Source organism: Phlebotomus papatasi, chromosome 1 (genome assembly GCF_024763615.1).
Source record: "Phlebotomus papatasi isolate M1 chromosome 1, Ppap_2.1, whole genome shotgun sequence".
NCBI lineage: Eukaryota > Metazoa > Arthropoda > Insecta > Diptera > Psychodidae > Phlebotomus > Phlebotomus papatasi.
In genome coordinates this window covers 107,335,040-107,352,913 of record NC_077222.1, presented here as the reverse complement: position 1 = coordinate 107,352,913, position 17,874 = coordinate 107,335,040, and the positions used below count along the sequence as shown (strand labels likewise).

Here is a 17,874-nt window from a genome sequence, read left to right as displayed (position 1 = left end):
AAGATTAATACATATTTATGTAATATTACATATTTATGTCTAAATATGTAATTTACTTAATATTTAATTTATACTTTTTATGTAGTTTTGGAAATGTAGTAAGACGAAGTAGCAGTTCGAAGGAAAAGATTTATACTTTAGGAGGTTTGAATTCAATATTCTGGCAAAACTTCTTGTGAAACGATCGTATTCTTATTTGATACACAAAATCGGATATATTCGGACGATATTATATCCTTTTTCCTACACCGAGAAAAATGTGGATGGTAAAATTTACCATCCTCCATACAAAATTCTAATGGCCGGATAGTAAAAAAGTCACCCAGCAAACGCGATATTAAATTGGACTGTCAAAAATTGTAGAATCTATTGCATGGATAGTAAATTCTAATAGCCGGATGGTAAATTCTAATATCCCCGGATATTAGATTTTACTATCCGGATGGTAAATTTTACTGGCAGGATAGTAAATTTTACTAGCCGGATATTAGAATGAAAAATGTCGGAAAAATTTATTTTTCCTTATTTTCATTGATTTTTGGTCATTGTTTGAGGGCTTGGGGCCCTTCCTGGATGACATTCTCTGTATTTCAAGCCATTTTGATGCGTGAAAATCTTTTTCCAACATTGACGACTCAGCCGAGATTTGAACACGCGACCTTTGTGATGACAGTCCAGCATCTTCCAGCTGCGCCACGAATTGCTATAATGTATTCAAAGCATATCGGGAACCGTTGCATCGGCACACACGATATTCCAAAATGATATTCTAACAGTAGGATGGCAAATTTTATTGGCTTGGATAGTAATTTCAATCCAAATTACTATCCTCCGTTAAAATTTACTGTCTTCCAGTTAAATTTTAACATCAAATATGCGGCCAGTAAAATTTACTTCCCGGATATTAGAATCTAAGAGAGGTCAATGTAAAATCTAAAGGAGGATAGTAGATTTTACCATCCGGCTGTTAGAATTTACTATCCATAGGATAGTAAATTTTAAAATGTCAAGATGGTAGATTCTAAAGGAAAGTATCTATGGAGGATGGTATTTTCTACTATCTTTTGAGGCAGTAGAATTTAAAGACACGATTTGTAGAAAATACCATCCAAATTTTTCTCGGTGTATTTGCAATTTAACATGAAATTTTTTTTTCAAAAATCAGGAGTTTTAAGATCAAATAGAACTAAGACGAAGGTACAGAATTCATTTGAAGATAAAATGCCTCATTTTCAAGTCTTTCCAGACCGCAATATCCAGAAAGCTAATCATACGATTTTTTGATCCAAAATTTTAACATAAGGTAAAGTGCCCTCAAGACGATTGGTTCCTAAATTCGACCGGTTGAGTTATTTATCCGATTTATTTATATTTGCATTAATACTTGGCGTATGATCTAACATTAATAGGTTAATTATTCAATAAATAAATACGAATCAGTTACAATTTTATAGAAATTCACCATCAAACATTCAAATACATATTGACCACCTGTCGAGTCAAGGAACTGGTCGACTCGAGGGCACTTTACCTTACTTATACTTTTTAATTATCAACAAGAATTCAATTTTTATAGGTTTTGTACACTGGGGGATAAGTGTGTTGTAGTGCGTATCCGTTATTTATTGATTATTTATTTTTTAAGTTTTTGACAGTTTGATCCTTTTAGGTTTTTTATTCGACAGGATATCGGTCAATGTAGGCCTAAGGCCTAAGACCTGAGCAAAGGGATTTAAGAGGGGAACAAAAATAAAGTACACTGGGGGAAAGGTGGTTCATTGTAATCCAATCGCTATCATTTCGGGAGATCAAATATGATCATAACAATCATCATGATGTCGAAGGTTTTGAAAACATCGAATCAAGGAAACTTTTAATAGATGACTAGGGAAGACCGGGGCAGAATAGTCACGGATTAATTAGAAAAAGTTATGTAACAGTTTATGTTATAGCGCCTTGAGATCGAACCAGAACATCTTCCTGAAGTGGCCGAGGATCGACAAGCATAGGTTGCTAAACTGGATGTAATGGGTCCGCGATCCCAAAGGGATAAGTGGTTGAAAATGATGATGATAATGATATGGTTTATTTTAGAAGAAATATGGAGCAAACTATTTATTCGAAACTAACGGCGTTATCACACTTGCACATTAAAATTTTAATGTGATTCATATTAATTGTCGCTTGTGAGCGTTCAAATATGTTATTTGTGTCTTTGAGTCACTTAATATTTGGGGTTTTTCTATTTATTGATAAAGTGGACTTAGCCTGCAAAAATAAGTTTAAATTTACCTAAAGCAAAAATATTTTTCACATTAAAAAATTAAAGAGAAAATCTCATTAATTTTTCACATTAATGCTATCAATTTATATCAAATTTTGCGGGCCAAGTCTACCTTTTTATCAACAGATAGATCAAATTTTGAATATAAAATGATTCAAACACACAAATTACAAATTTGGACTCTCACCAGCGACAATTAATGTGAATCATATTAAAATTTTAATGTGCAAGTATGATAACACAGTAAGACCGCCCTTCCTATTCAATAAAAAATCATTTGCTGGCTAATTCTGCCGCGGTCTTTCTTAGATGGGTTCTGTTACTTAGATGACTTAAGTGATGTGGAAAGTGTCCATGTTTCGTACGATCCCAAGCTTCGTAATGACTAAATTTTTCCTATGTTTCTCAATAAATGTGACTTCGCAATGTATTTTAGAAACTTGGTACTTCCTCAAAACCGTATTTTTCTTTGGTTTTCCAGAGGACTAACGGATGCAAAAGAGTTAGTTAATTACCCCCTAGGCCCCCTATATCTATTTTCGAATTTGAAATCCAGACGCTTCACAGGAAAAGTCAGGAGTATCAGTAGATTTTTAGTCGACTTTCATGGGAACTGTTCCCTATCGGGATTAAGTGAATTTTCCCACCTGAAGAGATCAAAGCAAGGTTATGCAGTAATTGGATGCAACTAATGTCTTTTTAGTGATTTATCAGCATTTCTCACATGGTCATAATTGATATATTCACATGAAGAGGCATTTCATCTAAATGGGAAGTTGTCTTGTGCGTATTCAAGCAGATGGACAGGGGAGAAAATTGTGCTGAATGTGCGAGAAGTCATCAAAATCATAAATGTGAGATTGTCTCTGGTGGGTACAAAGATGTCTTCAAGAGATGTAAAATAACGTGTCATAAAATCAATCCGCGGGTTCAGTAGAATTTAACCTCGATCACTTCATGCTTCGTCGTTATAATCCTTTGTTCCCCTGTCCATTTCGTGCACACCACAAAATTCTCTGATATCCCAGGGATGAGAGATGAAGTTGGAAGAGAAAAAAAATCAGCTCCATTTTATTATTGCATTTTATGACATTCCTCATTTATTGTTACGGAGTGACAAAGACAATTTTTATGGCGATTCGGACAGAGGAGACACGACATCGCGGACAATCCCAGGAGACGTTGATGTTCGCGGGGGGAGGACTACCAGATAAAAGAAGCCTGGCTTGAAGGTGAAAAGATAAAAAAGAATCTCCCAGAAAATCGGTGAAAAAAAAAGAATATGATCGACGTCCATCCAACCAACCACCACATTAAATAACACCGCGGTTGATCGTAACATCATCAATTTTACAACTGGTACAACAAAACCAAGGCGACTTGACGGTTGAGATTCAATAACTGGCGACGATTGAACACGTCTGAATTTCTCTGGAATTTCTATAAATTTTCGTGGATGTCAGAACTGTGACACACAATGATCGAGTCACTAATATAAATTATCTCCTGTCGCGCACGACATTTCCTCTCTCCGTCCACGGGCCAGATGGACGAAGAGATGGTGAATTGTCTTGGAAATGTCTGCTGTACCATACTGTTAATATACAGCTTCATCAAAGAAGGTTGACTCTTTTTTTTTTCCTCAATGTAAGCATCGTGTCTTGTCTCTGATGATCGACCACCTCTATCACCATTATGTGTCATTATCATTATTAAGTGGATTTTTTTTCTACTTGTCCCGGTATTGCTTTAGAGTGGCCTATGCATAGGATATTGGGACACAAACAAGGTCGCTCGATTTGTTCATGTCGCACAGACACTATTAGATTGATGAGGAATCTCACGGTGACAGTTTCTTGATACAAAAACATTGGGTAAAGGTAACCCCCAGGGGAGACTCGTCATACCCGATCACGCGCTGATCATACGACAGACAAATAATTCGTCAATTCCACTCCTCCCCCCATCATTTAACCGTTTTTTTCAAACTTCAAAAAAAACATCTTGTATTATTTCCACGAAATTATGCCTTTTGTCCAGCAATGTCCTCTATTCATGATACCATACCCTTTCCCAAAAAGATCAATTCTTTTTGTCCGCCGACTTGATCATTTGATTGCTTATAATGCGCACCTCTTTGGCCATCACACAGCATCACGACAATGTCAGTGGACGCTTTTTTTTTGCCCCATAGTCTTCCTCTCTTGCGACTAACTCGGCTTTTTATTGTTTATTATTATTTTTATTATTATTGTAATTCTCACATATACTACCAACGTCACCAAGCAATTTTCCATCCAATATTTCGTAAGAAGTTTCGGTTGGCTTTTTTTTTTCTCCCTCAACCGATCACTTTGGACACATTTCTTAGCATTATTGATTACATTTCATTCAATTAAATTAGTTGTTAGCTGTGTGTGTTGTATTGTACATTTTGGAGGCAATTTCATGAGCATGATTGTTCACACGACCAGGTAGTGTAGCCTTGGCATTTTGTCAATTTAAATAAGAAAAATTTACCGCCCCGAAAAAACTCCACACAAACATCTTTTTTTTCTTCTTTTTTTTTTGCAAAACTTATTAGCGCAAGACGTTCCTAATCATCCAAAATGTGAGGAATATTTTTTGGGGGAGCATATGACACAATCAGGAGGAATGCTGTTCCTCCCCGCATCTTCGACAAATTCTCTGTGACTTACTGTGGTAATTTTGCATTGATCTGTTATGTGTCCTTATGCACGGCGATCATTGCACAGTGCAAATAGAATCGAAATGTTGGAAGTATTTTGCAAATAGAGAGAAGTGGGGCAATTTTGATGTAACACTTTTTGCTTCTATTTTTAATTTTAGCTTCACATATCAATTAAGTTAAATTATATCACTGTGCGTTCCAATTTCATTTAAAAATAGAAAAAAACTTTATTTTAAAGCTGTCCCAATTCAAAGGTGCCCCACTTGCCCCTAATGTATTATTTCTGTTAATATTGTTGTAAAACGAGCTTTTCTGATGATTCGTCGTACTGATTTGATTTGAACCATTTGACATAGTCCGGAAGAATGTTGCTCCTCGACGCATTTTCGACACTTTCGCCGTAAATTGCAGTGCAACCTTTGCACTATCCCGGAATGTGTCCCTATGCAAAGAAATCATTGCACAGAACAAATTGGATAATGTTCGAAATTTCATTGAAATATTAACTTTTTATTGTTTATTTAATGTGTTTTTTTTATGAATTACTGGAGGAGTATTTGATAGTCAGGAGGAATACTGAATACCACTAATGGCTAAGGATTTAGGCTGATCCTCAAAATTACTTAGCCTGTAAAATTAGGCAGTAAAAATGTATTCCAAATTATCTTTCACTGAAAGCTTAGGATCATCAATTAGAGGTCCTTTGCATAAATTTCCTATACCTAATGCTTTACTGACAGACTGAACTTACTTGGACCCTTATACGGGTTTCAGACCTGAGGCTCAGCCATATGGCTTAAACTCTCTAATTCCTTCTCAGGCAAGATTTTTTAGGAAATTCTTGCTTCGGATTGGATATTACATTTACGGGAATATCCATTAGATTTTGAAAAACCAACAAAATTGTTATTTAGATTTTTGAAGCCTTCGGTAACTGGGCTAAATCTGCAGTCTGAAGCCAGTATTACACTCTCTTAGGATATGTCCTTATGCAAAGCGATCATTGCATAAAGCAAATTGAATATAAATGTTGAAAGTTTTGCAAAAATGAGCTCTTTGTCGATTATTTATCACGTTTTTAAAATATTTAAGGAAATATAAGACAATTGGGGTAGCATTATTGGAAATATTGTTCTAAAACGATTTTCTCTGTTTATTTGTCGTATTTCTTCAGCATCTTTGAGAGATTTAACACAGTCAATAGAAATGCTGTGCAAATTTTGCCCTGTTTTAGGATGTATCCTTATTTAATGTGATCAAGCAAATGTTAGAAACTTTGTAAAAATAAGATATTAGACAGCATAGAACACCTTAGATAGAATGATTGAAATATTGAAGCATATTGCATGGCCAGGAAGAATGTTGTTCCTCCTTGCAGCTTCTGCAATCTCACAGTAAATGACACTGTTCAGAAATGTGTCCTTACGTAAGGCAATCATTGCATAAAATAATTAAGATAGAATTATAAGAAATAATGTTGTGAAACATTCTCTTCTGATTTGTCGTAGTCAGTTAAGTGTCTTAAGACAGAATTTCATAGGAAAAATGATGACCCTCCCTGCATTTGGTACAATTTCAGGATGGTTTGCAGTAAAAATTTTGCACTGTCCAAAGATATGTCCTTACGGAAGGCGATCATTTCACAAAATTGTTGCAAAAACGAAGCATTTAACATGGTCAGGAGGTATGCTGTTCCTCCTTGCACCTACTACAATTGAATATATCATTACGGAGGGCAATATTCTCATAAAACATTTGGGGTAGAACTACTGAACATATTTATGTAAGATTAGCTTTTTGTTGTTTTTTTTTCATATTGTATAAACATTTTTCAAAGGAAGCATTTTAAGGAAGATTGTTACCCCTTCCAGTTTCCAGCACCTTCTGGAATTTTTAAGTAGTCTGCAGCACTATATTGCACCGTCTTAAGGTATGTCCTTACGGAAGGCGATCATTGCACAAAGTAATTGGGATTGAAGTTAGAATTATTGAAAATATTGTTGCAAAACGAAGCATTTGACACAGTCAGGAAGTATATGCTGTTCCTCTTTGCGATTTGTACAATCTTGAAGTTAATTGCGCTATTCAAAAATATATCTATACGGAAGGTGATCGTCTCAGAATAAAGTTGGAATATAATTGTTCGGCGTTTTCATGTAAAATGAGAACGATTTGACGCAGAAGGAATAATACTGATCCTCCCTTCTACAATCTTTCAGTAGTTTGCAGTGCTATTTTGCACTTACCGATATGTCCTTTCGGAAAGCGATCGTTGCACAAAGAAATTGGTATAGAATTATTGGAAATAATGTTGTAAAACGTTTTTCTCTTTTCATTTGTCGTATTGCTAAATTTTTTTTAAAGAAGAATTTTACATAGTCAGGAGGTATGCTATTCTTCCTCGCAACTCCCACAACCCTTTAGTAAATTGCACTACATTTAAATATGCCCTTACGGGAGGTAATCGTCTCATAAAACTTTTAGGGTAGAATTACTGAACATATTGATGTAAAATTAGCTTTTTGTGGTTTTTTCGTGTTGCTTACACATTTTTAAAGGAAGAATTTTAAGGAAGATTGCAACCCCTCCCCACTCCCCGCACCTTTTGAAATTTTTTCTGTATCTTGCAGTGCTATTACGTACCGTCTAAAGATATGTCCTTACGGAAGGCAATCATTGCACAAATCAATTGGTACAGGATTATTGGAAATATACCCAATAAGCAAAACTTGGCCAAATCGACGAAATTAAATCGAAATCTCTGAGTCTGTCGAGCGTATTTCGACAATATTTTGTCAAATTTTCGAATTGGTCAGAAAATGCTCTTTGGGTATTTTTTTTAAATGAGCTTTTCTATTTATTTGTCTTAACAATTTAGGTATTTTTCGTGTGGAATTTGACAAAGGGGAAACAGTGAGCACAGCAATTTTTTAAATTAGACATTATGCTTTAGAAGACGAGACCTATATAAATTGATTTGCTATATATAAATTGATAGCTACAATGGGGATCTTTCGTACTACCCCATGTTTACGACTGCCCCAGTCTCCCCTAGACAAAACGAATGCAGTTCCTCGGTAACTCTTTATCTCCCGGTTATTTATGATATTTAGAAATATTTAGTAACACTGAACCATTTTTTGGGGAATGCATAAGAAGCAATGGTGATCCTCCCCACATTTTCTGCAATCGCACAGTAATTCGCACTCCCCTTGCACTCTCCTAAGATGTGTCCTTACGGAAAGCAATCATTGCAAAACACAGATAAAACCGATTGGGAATATTGTTTAAAAAATGGGCTTTTCTGTTTGGGTGCCATATCTCTCAAGTATTTTTTCTTCGCAAAAAAAAGAGACAATCTTCTGTGGCATTTCGTTACGATGGCTCCAAGTTTCCACACAAATATTTACTTGGTGTTTCTTCACAAGTCTAATGGTGAAAAATGCTTATCTTGCGAAAATGACAATGAATTTTAGTCCACGAATCACACTCACCGATAACTGCGATAATATTTGTCTATGTCATTTAATATTTGCTAACAAATAACCATCTGCAAATGGCTACGGGACACAGTATCTTGTGTCAACGAAGTGTCACCCGAAAAAAGTGGGTGGATTAAAAGTGGGTGGAACTCTCTTGTCACAGTGTATGCGTCTTGGAGCACGAAAAATTCAAGGGGAGGCCACACTTTTTGGGGCGGAAATTTTCTAAGACACCCCATTGAGATAGGGCGGACAACACGATAAACCCCAAAACGGGATAGTTTTCCTTAACTTCAGAAAAATTGTTTTATCATCGATATTTCGAAAGAAAAAATTGTTGTCTCATTCCGGATTTTTGATGACGAAAACGAATTGCTGATAATTTTATCGATTTATTTATTTTATTTGTTTTCGTGTCAAATTTCTTGTGTTTTTCTTATTATTATTTTTTTTTGAAAACAACAAAAAATAACACTAAATTCCAGTGATTTCAACTATTTCTTCACTTTTGTCACCGTAGTTGTCTCCTATAATTAGCAATTTATCGCGACATTATTGCAAATCCTTTTTATTGTTGCATATTTTTTATTATTTGATTTTTAGCACTTCTTTTTAATGGATTTTATGGATTGTGATTTTTATTGGGTGTTTTTTTTTGCTTACCTTTTTTTTCTCAATTTGACGAAAAAAAAATCCGTATCTCCGAAAGTCTTATATTTCTGCAGGGTGGTCTATGATGAAAGTCACCTCCATGAATTTTTAGTGTTGGTCACAAGTTTTGACGTTCAAAAAAACTTTTAAAAAACGTGTTTGTTGTTCTTTTGGGTGTTATTTACACAAAAAATCTTGTCTTTCACTTTTGAGATTTTTCCTATAAACAGAGTTATACAATATTTTCTGTGACTTTGAATTTCATCTTCACTCACTTCGACTTTTCTTTCATGCACTAAAACTTGGGGGATTCTGTGACAGACTCTCAACTTCTCAAATTTTTACTACTTGATGCTATTTTTATGCAAAAAAAAAATCCTAGAGCTGTATTTTTTTTTTTAGTAAAGTGTCACACATTTAGGTCAAAACCGTTGAATTTTTCCTTCCACTTGATGCGGGATGTTGGAAAAATTCAGGGATCTCCTTGGATGTCGCGTTGTGAAAAATCACTAATCAATATCACACATCACTCACACCCCGGGTCTTTAAGGAATCGGTGAGATTGGGATTGCAAATAGAGTCAAACTTTTGGTGGTTCACTGATCTTTTTTTTCTGAGGGGTTGTAGGCGAGGGTGCAAAAATTAGAGTGTCAATCGCGGTTTGGGAGACACAGGCCCGTCGTCGTCGTCACTTGAGCTGAGAATGTGCGACACGAAGCGCTAGCGTCCTCTAGAACGGGTTTAGAGATACTGTTTGTGCTTCAACAAATGCGACGGAGAGAGAGTCGTTTGTGAGTCAGGTGTCTTCGCATCGCTGTGTCCGCCACCACACACTACACACAGATACACGTGCGCACACAACACTAAACCAATACACAATTTCCTGTAGTAACGACGCACGGCGACACCAACGACAAACGGCGGCAATCGCCGCACGATTTGTCCGACGACGTACCAGAGACACATAATACAACTCGATGGCCTACACACACACACACACACATCCGATACGGTCGCAGCTGCGTGCGAGTGAGATAGGTGCAATGGCAAAGTCAGAAGTGGGATGAGCGAGAGTGAAGGAGAACGCGACAGTATGGGTTTTTTATGGAGAGGGGCTGGCTCTAAGCGGGAGACTAATCCGTCGTTGCTGGTCGCCGTTGTCGAACGCACCGACCTGGTGAGTGAGCGAGAAGAGTAGAGTCAGTGTCAGTCAGGGTGTCGCGCTGTATGTGGACAAGAGGAGAGAGAGCGAGCTTTTGTTTTGTGGCATTGTGGGAGAATAAGTGAAAAAAGCGTCGCATACATAGGCAATGTAACGACGGCCTAGGACAGAGTAGCGGCGGATTGTCACACGATCCGTCAACAGGGGATGGGACATCATTCCCATAGATGTGTGGGTGTCACAAGAAGTGGGGATCCTTGGACACTCTCCACCCCTCTCACTCACTCTCACCGGAGCTTTCCGTTGACTCTCCTCCGGACCAAACGAAGTGACAAATAGTGAAAAGTCGTCCCGAAGGAGACACCAAATGGGCTACGGAGATGTATTTCCGAGCCAAAGTGTGACTGTGTGTTTCGAGAGCGGGAGAGAACGACAAACGACGGATACAGAGTGGGACGTCACCAATTGGAGACATGTCTCTCTTGGTGTGATACTTGGGTGTGATGTGAGACAAGCAATAGCCATTGTGTGACTGTAAAACAGGGATGGCATATCGATAAATCCCCACCAAATTTTTATCCGGGCACTGCGTGAGTGAGATGCCGGATTGAGCAATATCGAAAGATGACAAAAGACAAAAATATTTCTCACTCTTTTCGGTGCTTCTTCAATTTTTTTTCATGGTGCTTCTTTCTCGAATAGTTACAATTTTTCCACCCTCTCTCCCAACCACCCCCCAAGAAGCTTTTGAGCTTTTTCCCAGCAGTCCTAATACCCCATCCCCTATACTCCATCCCTCATGGATTTTCGATTGATGGCCCTACATGGGAACTGCGATGGATAAAGAGAGTAAAAAGGGGTGGCGAGGCTTTCGAACTTTGAGGAATGCTCGAACTCTTGAATTAGATTTGTTCCAAAAATTAGAATAAGTGTAGGGGAAAGTGATGCACCTTTGAATTGGGACAGTTTTGCAATTTGATTTTTTTTTTAAAATTGAACTGAATCTTAAGGCGTCTACACATTAGGAGCAATTTTCGTCAAAAATTGCGTTTTTGACAGAAATTTGACGTTTCCCCCTACAACGCTGCAGGGAATTTCCTTCAAAAAAAGCAATTTTTGACAAAATTGCTCCCAATGTGTAGAGGTCATTAGGGTAAGTGTACCAAATTCCGGCCAGCTTGCAATACCGGTCACCTTTTGTATTCCTCGAATTTCTATGAATTTTTAGTTTTTACATACTCTAGAGATTATACAATGCAAATAAATAGCAAAAAATTTAGCGTCGCCAAACGAAATGATGTGAAAAAGACATTATTGGAATAATTCCCAAAGGGCAAAGAACTATGATAATGAGGGTGGCCGAAATAGGCCACAAAAGCCATACATTTTTAATCATTTTAAAATATATGAAGAATGATTTAAAAAAAAATGAAGACGATAAACTGTCTACAAGGTTCCAAGCAACATTTCTTAAGAAGAAGGAATAAAAAATTCGATTTATATCAAAAATATTAAATTCCATACTTGAGACTTGGGCGCTTGCATGCAACTATGCCGGAGTTTGGCATACTTACCCTATCATAATGTGATTCAGCTTGACAATTGGATTATGGAGCTAAATTAATATCACGATGTGCTCCAGTTTTATTTAAAAATAGGAGAAAAAAACCAATTTCAAGCTGTCACACTTCCCCGATCAGTTTAAGATCATTTAAAAATTTTTAAGGGGATACCCTAAATTAAGGAGTTCTAATGGTTCTAACAAGGGAGGTCATCGAGTCATCAAATTCTGATTGGCTTCATATTAAGAACATAGACGGGGATGGGCATCATAAGGATTGTCATACTCAAAAAGTGCTAATTTTTTTTCCCTTTAAGAAAAGCGCCCAAAATAATTGTCTACTTGGGACTTTAGTCCAAAACGATCCAAAAAGATCCAAAAAGTGTTTTTTAGTAAAGTTAATTATTATTTTGTATCGATTTTCTCCGCGTTCAAGTTTTCTTGTCTGTTCTGATTCTGATTATTTTCTTCTTTTGTAAATTGTTGTATATAGTCCCTTAAATGTAAAATTGTTTGCTTGGAACATTAATAAATGTTTTATTATTATTATTATTATATTAATTGTAAATTGTTATTCTTAAATGATTTCATCAATAAACAAAAAAAGGTATTATTGTATTTTATTAATGTTAATCATTTAAAAATATTTTTTGGAATTAAATTAAACATCAATGACGTTCCGTTAAATAATGATATATAAATAAATGAATAAAATAAAAAATAAGATTTATTTGGTAATTTTTATTGTTTTTTTTTAATTTTAATTTAATTTAATTTAATTTTAGAGGAGAGTGGAGTAGGATCTGTTTTCCTCTTGTACTTATTTCATAATTTGAAGCTAGACTCTCTTAGGTTCTGTCTATTTGAAGATAACCAGCTCATTGCCGTTTAATAATTTATTATCCTAATATTTTATAATTTCGAAAATTATGCGAAAATGAAACTGCCCACCCTGTCGTAAGTCTATATTTTTCCTAGGGGATGGTTGATCTTGTTAAGTCGGCGATGGACATAAAGAGAAAAGAATACGTTTATATAAAATTATTTAGTGGTCTAATTTATTTTTAAATTATTGTTCTGGAGATCACAATTATTTTACATACTGACCCATTTTTGTTTATGTTTATGGATTCACAACTCATGAATTACCCGAAAGATTTTTGACATTCCAAAATTATTTATCGGTTTATAGTCGTTTGGATTCGGTACAAATTTATGGGAAATTGATAGACCTTTTCAAGGTATCAAAACATGTCCCAATTGATAGGAAATACGTTTTTTGGCGTGTTTCATTTACGACCTTGAAAACTGGTTAGGGTAATGGTTGGAGGTCACTGTCATATCGCCGGCTCAGAATGCAAAACGAATAACTCGCGAATGGCTAACTTTACAAGACAGTGATTTCAAGCTGTTTTACATTCTGAGTACAGGATTTTGAAGACTTGAAACTCCTATAACTTTGGGAATAATTAACTTACCGGTACAATATTCACAGGAAAACAAAAAAAAAAAACGACTTATTCGACTTCTATTCTGACAAGTCGATATATGGACGAAAATGTAGCTTAGACAGCAATACCAAATAGAGTAAAAACCTTTTTTAAATGCGAAATAATGAGAGGAATAAGGGTGAAGATACCAGGTCGCTATCTTTAACCGTTTGGTCTTTAGCTCTGCTCACGGCCAAGTGAAAACGGATAGTCAGAGTGACGTAATTTTCCTGAAATTATCTAACATGCAGACATGTAAAAAATATCGGATATGTAAAGCCCAAAGGGTTGCATTATATACTTTTTTCTCTCCGCGATGTGCGAGCAATAAAAAGATCAAGAAGTTTAGTGAATTAATTGATTTTCCAATGAAAGTCTGAACGTGTTTTCAATTCTCAATTAGTATAAATTTATTTTCAAAGAGAAGAATATTTCAGTATCACTGGTCTCTTGTCGACATCTTTGGGGTGTAAGAAAGAAAGGAACTGGCCTGGATAGTACTCTCCGATCATTATGAGTAATTGTCCTGTTTTTCCTCCGGGTTCTTTCTTTTGGGCACAAATGTCTTTTTTTCTATGTGTCCTCATCAACTGAGTCTTTTGCACCCTTTTTTTTGCCCTTAGGCAACATCGTAAAAGTAACCCCCGAGAAAGACTTTATTAGTACACAAGCCGAAAGAATCCATAAAGTGAGGACTCATTTGAGAAAACCTTCCGCCTCTCTCTGGATGCTAATGGGATACGAAGGAGAAAACATGAAGATTTTGTGTGAACGCGGGTTGTTCTCAATGGAACAAGAGAGGGTGAGTATGGTTCAGAAGATAGAAGAGGAAGTTTTATGTGCGCCCCAGAAAAGCCGCCAAAGTATTTGGGGTGTGTTAAAGTTCAATAAAATGGAAAATTTGTCCTGTTTCTTCTGTACTGCCATAAAAGACACTTTTTTTTTACAGAAGCACGTTAGGAAAAAACCACACTTTAGGAACTAAACAAAAAATCACAATATTTTGAGTTTCTGTTCGTGTGCAAGAGTGTAAATCATTGTGCTGAACTTCTTTATGGGTTTCAGAGTGCACTGAAATTTCCTGGGAATTGGAGATTTGATGCGTGATGCTTTAACCTAAATATGCTTTAGTTTAATCGCAAAAGGGATACAGTGCACTGTTAGAATTAATTTTGAATTTTTTCTCTGTATCTTTTTTTTATAGGTTATTACATTTTTATTAGTTCTCTTGGATATTGATTAACCAAATTTAATTTTTACCGCTCATTTCTGTAGTGTCAAAAAAATTGAGCTGAGTTAAGGAACTTCACTATCCTACAGGGCTCATAGACACTCCTCTCTTATTCTTGAAAGTAGAATGTCGCATTTATGATATATTTTGTAGACTCTAAGACTGAATAATTCAGGATTTTATTGGTATACATATTCATCAAAATTTCCACTGTAATTTTAAGCAAATTTGAAGGTTCTGAGTTATGAAAAAATATTTAGGATTTACGGAAGAAACGCAAATGAATTATTCTATAAATGTCTGGCATATTTTATAAGGCTTAAAAAAAAGCCTATAAATGACAAAAAAATATTTATTTTAATTTTAGTTTTGTCTATAAGTTCATAATTTCTCTTCTTATATTCTTAGTATATTGAATCCTGAAAATTACTAAAATTTCAATCCGAAAGTTACTAAAATTACCCCTCCAAGTAAAAAAACGCAAAAAATGGAGATTGGCAATAAATTATTATTATTATTATTATTAAGTACTAAAGTTACCCCACAGATTACTAAAATTTACTCTCACAGTGTTATTAAATAGATCCTGAGAGATACTAAAATTAACCCTCCAGGTACTAAAATTAACCCCACAGATTACTAAAATTTACACTCGCTGTGTTCTGAAATCAATTAAAATTTACCCTCTAAGAACAAAAGTCAACCCCACAAATTACTAAAATTAACCTCCCATGTTACTATAATTAACTCCCAGTGTTACTAAAATTGTTCAACTTTAAGCAATCCCGAAAGTTGCTAAAATTAACTCTCCAGGCATTAAAGTTATCCCACAGATTACTAAAATGTGCTTTCACTGAATTCTGAAATCGATCCTGAGAGATACTATAATTAACCCTCCAGGTACTAAAATTAACCCCACAGATTACTAAAAGTTACACTCGCTATGTTCTGAAATCAATTAAAATTAACCCACCAAGTACTACAGTTAACTCCACTAATTACTAAAATCAACCTCTCATGTTACTATAATTAACCCCCAGGGTTACTAAAATTGTTCAATTAAGCAATTCCGAAAGCTGCTAAAATTAACTCTCTAGGTATTAAAGTTATCCCACAGGTTACTAAAATGTACTCTCAAAAGAAATCGATCCTGAAAGTTACTAAAATTAACGCTCCAGGTTTTAAAATTTACCCTCACTGTGTTCTAAAATCGATCCCGAAAGTTACTAAATTTAACCCTGCAGTTACTAACATCTCATGAGTCTAAAGGCTATCTCTCGATATTCTATAAGTAACCCTATTTTCAATTGTTTTTTTTTTAATTCGAAATACTTTAAATTTGTTTAAGGATTTTATAAACTTTTTGTCATCCAGTAATAATTAAATAAGTTTTATTTATGTACCTTGACTTCATTGATGGATTAGGGATGGAAAGATAAGTTCTTAATATTATAATGTTTTAAATTTAAATTCTTGTTTTGAAATTATTATTATTTTTTAAATTTCTATGATTACTGAGTTTTAATTTGTATACCTTAGGAATAAGTCAATGAACTTAAGAAGTTAATAAACTAATTATTGAAAAGAATTAAACAAAACAGAAAGTTCAAAGTCCATCTTTGTTTAACAACTTTTTTGGAGTTGAATTTCACTCGTGTACCGGTTAGCAATTACTTCGATTTATCTTTCATAGGATTATGTAAAATGTTCAGGATAGGGGAGCTTGGGGTACTTTCATATAACTAAATATCATTTCAAGACTAATTTAGCAAATTATTGTGAACTATTTGTGACCTCTTCCAGTCCAACTGATTCCTCTTAGATCTTAAAGTAATATCCCAAATATGTAAATATAATTCCGTTCAGTATAATGAATCAGTTAAGTATAAAAATTGAAAACGGCCAATAAAATGTTTAATTTTTGCCAATAAATACATATAATTGATCAGAAACACACACTTTGAAGTCGTAATTGAGATGCTAAGACGGTTAATAACTTTTTAATATTTTTTTGTAAAGAATAAATCACTTTTTTATTAAAAATTTGCAATTTAATACAGTTATTATATAAATAAAAACGGAAATCATAAATAGGGGACACCGGGGCAAAAATTAGCCATCAAATGATATTTTTAATTGTCTATAACTAGTCTATAACTTTTTAATTGTCTATGACTAGGACGAGAGGTGTTTACTTAGAATAAATAGTGACTTCCTCAATATTCCTTTTAATGTACGCTATAACATCCCACTATCTATAATATTATACGTGGCTATTTCTCCCCCGGTCTCACCTAGTGACTTAATAAAATAGAGATATATTTTGGGAAAGGAATAATTGAAGTAAAGAACAATTTTGCCGTTTAGATTTTTGATAATTTTAAAGTGCTTTCCTATGTAAAATTATTTTATCTAATGACTATTTTGATTTTTTTATGGGTAAAATATTTCTGGTAAGTAAATTAGTAAATTTGGTAAGTAAAAGAATTTAATTTTGGTAAATAAAAGGTGCCTTTTGGTGAGTGAAATTTGAAAAGGGATCATAATGATTCTGGCAAATCTTTTAGATAAAAAAAAATTCAAGAAATCAAAATTCACATCCTATTTGTATATGTGTGTGTATATCATTCTTTCGCACTCCAAATTCGATTGAGCTAAATTTAATTTATTGTGATGTTTAAAAGAAGAAGAAGAGAGCAAAAGAATGTGATAAAAACAAATGCGAAAGCGTGTGAGAAAGAAAGAGATTCGAATTTCGACTCATGAAATTATCTTGATCTAGAAGTTGTGCTGGAAACATTATTTATCATTACCAAAACCTTTATAAATCTGCTAAAACTTTTTTTTAAAGCTCTAGCATATTTTTTTAGGTCAGGAAAATTTCATGAAATCAAAATTCAAATTTCTTTCACAAACATTCTTTCTTTTACATGGTATCACCAAATACATAATTTGTAATTAATTATTTATGGTTAAAATTTTATAAAATAAAACTGATTGGGAGCTGGTTTCACGTATTTGTAATCCTCCACTCTCAATAATTTTTTATGTTATATTTAGTACTTTTCTAAGCTGATTGAAGCTTCGAATGATCGATACTGAGGATCGGATCGTTACTCAAAGCGTTTTCTTTTTGAAAATCAATTCACTAAAATGAAAATTTATACAAAACACAATTCATTTAGGGTAAGATGGGGTAATTGGGAATCATATCTATTAGGTGAGATTCTTAACAAAATCTCACCTACTATAATCCTAACAAAATTTCATGTCGTCCGATCGACCTCAAATTTGGCCAAAATGTGTTTCGCCACTTCCTGA

At 34.6% G+C, this 17,874-nt stretch overlaps 1 protein-coding gene across 1 annotated transcript in view; it reads right to left on the bottom strand.

Annotated features, from left to right (window-relative positions):
• The window catches only part of LOC129799105 (uncharacterized), a 49,319-nt gene extending 39,783 nt beyond the window's left edge, over positions 1-9,536 (bottom strand). Inside the window, exons 1-2 of the mRNA XM_055842741.1 lie at positions 9,525-9,536; positions 9,122-9,329 (exon numbers count right to left, since the gene is read on the bottom strand). The gene's annotated coding sequence lies outside the window, so the exon portion shown is untranslated. The remainder of the gene's footprint in view (positions 1-9,121; positions 9,330-9,524) is intronic.
• Positions 9,537-17,874: the final 8,338 nt, after the last annotated feature.